The sequence below is a fragment of the Cupressus sempervirens genome, chromosome 2 (assembly GCF_028749045.1).
Source record: "Cupressus sempervirens isolate cs-2001-9-10 chromosome 2, ASM2874904v1, whole genome shotgun sequence".
NCBI lineage: Eukaryota > Viridiplantae > Streptophyta > Pinopsida > Cupressales > Cupressaceae > Cupressus > Cupressus sempervirens.
In genome coordinates, this window is record NC_143119.1 from 283,141,212 (window position 1) to 283,146,863 (window position 5,652).

General features: G+C 32.8%; 1 pseudogene; it reads right to left on the minus strand.

The window, feature by feature from the left end:
• Nucleotides 1–203: 203 nt before the first annotated feature.
• LOC149572160 (ethylene-responsive transcription factor ERF016 pseudogene) lies at nt 204–1,330 on the minus strand (annotated as a pseudogene).
• Nucleotides 1,331–5,652: the final 4,322 nt, after the last annotated feature.

A 5,652-nucleotide genomic window follows, 5' to 3' on the forward strand; every position in this document is an offset into this window, starting at 1 on the left:
CTACAAAGTACTTTTAGCCATTCTATATGTAGAGCATGAACCCTATTCACGTATTTGAGAGTGGATCTCGTTGACAAAGCCTATTGTCATTAAGAAAATTCCCAAATAGATTCTTTAGGAACTTTTCAACTTTATAAAGATTCATTAACAATTAAAGATTTTCAATTATATAAAACTAAAAAATATAAAAATTAAAGATAAAGTTCAAAAAAGAAAAAGGGGGAGATTCAGATTTCAGTTTATTAATAATTAAATAAAGAATTGCAATTTATGAGAAGAGCGGCACAAAACCCCTGCTGTTTTAGTTCAGGGCACAGGTGTGCTTTTAACAGAGACTGGGTAGAGTCAGGGAAGTCGAGGGTTTTGATTGCTGTCCCAAAATACTTTGATTGTGGCTGTCGTTATAACCAACCCTGCCTCGGTAAAACTTGGCAGCCTCAACAAGGATATAAAAAAACCCTCCCGGTTATTAATCTAGCAAAAGAAAATCACATTCCCCAAATGAGGGAAAATTATGAAAAATTGAAGGTTGATCGCTCTCAACATCTTGAAGAAGTGAATCCAACACAATCCAATCCTGCTCTTCTGTACTCTCTCCATTCTCTACACACGACTGCGACTCTGAACCAGAAAATGAGGTTTTATACTCTACCGGCCGCCGGAATTCTTCTACGGCAAACTTGGCTGCAACATCTTGAATCTGACCTGGAGATAAGGATGAGGCAAATGGAATTTCCGGCAGAGAATCTGGAAAATTAAACTTTGCATTTGGTCCTCTGAGGCAGTAAACTGCACAGTCGTAAGCGCGAGCTGCCTGTTGAGGAGAATCGTATGACCCCAACCAAATTCTGGCTCTGGAATTGGGCATTCTCACTTCGGAAACCCATTTCCCCCATTTCCTCATCCTCGCTCCCTTGAATTGTGGTTGCATCTTCTCTATGCTGTTTTCTGGTTTCTGCTTTGCCAGGGATTTAACCATCTTCTGTAGGAAAACAGAACCCTAGATTCAAACCCTGTAGAGTGGCTAGAGGGGCAGTTGGGGATTCGAACCTGTGACGAGCTCAGGGAGATTTGTGCTAATGAATGAGGATACAGAGTGGGCTATATATCGACAAATCTCATCTTCGACTACACCGCGTACCGTGAGCACACAGATCAGATTTGACATAGTTGAACACAAATCAGATTTGATACTCTACCGCACATATCAGATCTGATAGGTCAGGTGTAGAAAACATGAAATCTGAAAGTAGGAGTGAGACAGGAAGGCTGTTTTGGGTGGAAACAACCATTGCCAGCTATTCATTACACCTCACTCAAATTAGATTTCCAGAATCCGCGCATCAGAGACCAAGACTATCTTATAGTTATATACGTAGGTAACTTCCACTGAGATTATCTAATTAGAATCTGCAAAGTCTCCTAGGATTTATATTTTTAAATTAATTGGTGCAAATTGTCCTTTCACTAAATATTTAGCCAACCATGTCCCATGTGTCTCATGTATGTTAAAAAAATAAGTTTTGAAAAAGGGGGCTGGAAATAGCTGTCATTACAACTAATAAAATTTAAAAAAAAAAAAAAAACTATTTTTAAGCTAATGGGCTTATATGTGAGAGCTTTGTTCCCAATTTTTGCTAATTTTCGTCGGCAAATTGTCAGTCTCGTTGGCCAGTTTTATAATTTTTTTCTAACAAATCCTCACCTAAATATTTATATATCTAATATTATACTTGCTTTTTTTAATTTTCCCTCATCTCTTAGTTTACCTATGTTTTCCTTTTTCATGCCAAACTTTTTAGCTTGACATGTTAAATTTAGACAACTATTTGAACCTTTCAATTTGTCCATTTGTCCATTCTAATTAAAAGCTTCTACTAATGTGGTAATGGCTTGAAGGGTTCAAGTCCCTATGCATCTGTTCCTCTATGTGATGAGTTTTTGAATGCTATATCATAAATTTTAGTTCTTTCTGCTTGAATTTCTTAGTTCTTTTGGCTTCAATGACTAACTTTAGAAGGAGCGTGCACAATTCAAATTGAGAAAGAAACATCAGGCATTGGAACATTGATGCTTGCACTTCTATGTAACAAGGTTTTTTTTCCTGTGCACATCCTCATTACTATTGCGCTCATGTCCCCTGTTGCCAAGTTCCTTGCAAGTTGATATTGGAGCCGATATTAAATAGTGTTTTACATTTTTCGATTAGGGTTATAGGTGATTTCTTATTAGAGTTTTTAAGCCCTATTTGAGGACCTCTTGAAATTTCATCGAGATGGTTGGATTCTCTCACAACTGTTGTCTTACCTGGGATAATCTTTGTAAACGTGGATTTCAGGGCCCCTCTTATTGTGTTTTGTGTGGTAACGGAGAGGAGTCTGTCTCCCATCTGTTCTTCCATTGCTCCTATTCTACTCAGATATGGCACCTTTGGTGGAGCGCTTGGGGTTGCTCTTGTCGGCATGCTTCCTCTTTGCCTGAGTTCTGGGCTCGCTTGGGTAGTGCTCCCTCCAAGTCTTCTTCTCTCCATGCTGCTTGGATTGCTGGCCCATCTTTCATGCTTTGGCATATCTGGTTGGAGAGGAATCGTCGCATATTCCAAGATGTTCGGCTTGGTGTTTTGCATCTTTGGTGGAAAATATCACATTCTCTCCAGGAAACTATTCTTGTGAAGTGTGAGCTTGATGGGGGTATGGATCCGGTTGATCTTGCTATCTGTAATCGCCTCAATTTTCATCTGCAGGATGGGGTTGCGGCTCATAGGTTTCCTTCTATGTCCAGGCAGCTTCACCATCAGAGGAAGGGTCGGGTTAACCGGGATGGGCACTGGACTCCTCCTCCCTGTGGAGTTCTGAAAATTAACACTGATGGTTCTTCTCGTGGGAATCCTGGTCCGGCTGGTATTGGTGGAGTGGCTCATTGTAGTTCTGGGAATGTTAAATTTTTCTTCTCAATTCATAAGGGTGATTATACTAACAATCTCATGGAAGCTCGGGCTATTTTATATGTTGTGGAACAGTGTTGCTTATGGGGATGGAGTAAGATTATTTGTGAGTCTGATTCCCAGGTGGTGGTGAACATGCTTTCTTCGCAAGAGCTTGAGGATGTTAGTTGGCAACTGGCCACTATTGTTAAGCAGATTCTTTTCTTCTCTTCCTCTTTTCAGTTCATTAGGTTCAAGTATATTCCGCGAGAATGGAATAGACCTACTGATTGTTTAGCCAAATGGGCTTCTAGTCATGATCCGGGTTGGAATATTAGGGATAGGGGGCAACTGTCCTTTGAGATGGTGCAAGAATTTGATGATCTTGTTGCTCAGGATCGAGCTCCTTGTTGTATTCCTTTCTGTCTTAATAAATTTGTACCCCTCTTTTTGCAAAAAAATAAATTGATTGCATATTTCCCGATAGATATGGTGTCCATTGTAACAAATTATGTTTAAGTTTCATAAATTTCCTCGCCTTAGAAATGAATATTGCTTGCTCTTTATATTGTTCATGTTATATTTGCATTTGCATTTTATATTTTTTTTTGGCATCATCTAATGATTTGGGTATTGGAATGCATGTTGTTAAACTATGCAATGATATTTAACAAAATTATTTTTGTTTTCAAATTTTAAGGTTTTTAATAGAAAATTATAGAAATATTCAAATATATTTAGAAATTTATAGAAATATTATGTTTCTATCTAGATTTTAGTTTTAAATTTATTATTTAAAAACTATATATAGATTTGGAAAGATGCTATCTAAAATAATTTAGAAAGATATTATCTAAAATAATTTTAGAAAGTTTTTACATTTATTTTGATTTTACTTTTAGAGTTATTCTAAAAAAAATTATTGATTAATTCAATTTTTTAAAAAGTGATTATAAATTGTAAATGATTTACATGTGAAATTCAAGAAATAAAACTAGAATTTGATTACAAATGTCAAATTCATAATCATTATTCAAATTTTAAGAATATATTTTAATACTAAAATTTTAAAAATATATAAAGAATATAATTGTTTAGAAAAATAAAAGAATTCTTAGAATGATAAATAGATAAATATTTCACAATTTTAAATAAAAAATATTTGTGTGAGGAGAGGGATAGAGTTAAACTAATTAAATTTTGAACAAATAGTCTTAGGGTTTAATAAGGGTTGATTTAAGGTTAGTGCTAAAACTACTTAATACACTAAAATAATTCTAGAAAGATTTAATACCTATTTTGATTCTAGCTTTAGATTTAGTCTTAAATTTATTGTTGATTAATTCAAAATTTTAAAAAAGAACATTTCATTATAACTTGTAAATGATTCGCTAAAATTTGATTATAAATGTTCAAATATCAATGAGTCTTTAAGAACGTTAAATACATAAATATTTCACAATTCAAATAAAATATTTGTGTGAGAAAAGGGATAGAGTTAAACTAATTATTTTTTTAACAAATAGTATTAGGGTTTATTACGGGTTAATAGTTAGAGAAATCTTATCACCTATCGGCTCATTGTTGTACGTACAAAAGCATACATTTGCCAGTTACAAAAGAGTTTCAAATAAAGAGACACAATGGGACAAAAGGAGCAAAATAAATAGTGTATGAGAGAGGGGGTTGATGAATTTTGAGATAGGACATAAATATAGTGAAGAAGTTATACCTATAGAGAATGAATGGAACACTTTACTCACAAAGGTGAAGCATAGGACTTTGCAAGAGGTCAATTATCCTAATACTATTTTATATGTGTACAACTTGTTCCAATGCTTCTACAGAAGAGAAGACATGTTATGTAATTCAACATCTAGAGACAAATATTTAAGTGTGTGTAGGTAAGCCATTGGATCCAATGAAATTTGACTCTATATAGTCACTTGCAACATACAATCACTAAATGCTTATTTGTGTAAATATGATAGTGTGTGAAGCTCTATACACTCAAATTTTGAAAAAATTAAAAGATAAAAATTACAATATATTGGACAAAGAAAAAAGCTAAATTATTAAATTCCTTGATATAAGGTAAATTGTATTGAATCTTTTTTCAAAGTAAATACTATTTAAATTCTTAGAATTGGGAAAACTATTAGAATATATATATATATATATATATATATATATATATATATATATATATATATAATAAAATCTTAAATACATTCAGTTGCACAATAGAGAACTCATGCCTATTAATGCTATGAAACAACTTATATTGTAGTTGTTGATAAATTCTTTTAAAATAGATAATAAAAAGTTCTACAATTAGACATTGGAAAATACACTCTATATAGTACAAACAAATAAGTAAATATGTAGAATTGAGGAAAAAACAAATTATTTTAAAAAAAAAATTGATTGAAATATACCAAAAAATTTTTCTTACCATGTCTGCTTAAAAATTGTAATGCAAGTTATGATAGATTCGTTAGTTCCATATTTGAGATTTTCATTTATGTACAAATTTGTTAAATTGAAGACTGAAATTGTAATTGATGAATAAATTAGTTTGATCTTGAGATTTTTTAATAAATTCCTCTCACATTATCTAAAGTTAATTCTGGTTTTTTTCATAAAGCATTGAGATTTTCATATAATATGATATAAAATAGCATTGAGATTTTCATATAATATGATATAAAATAAAATTACATGAAAGT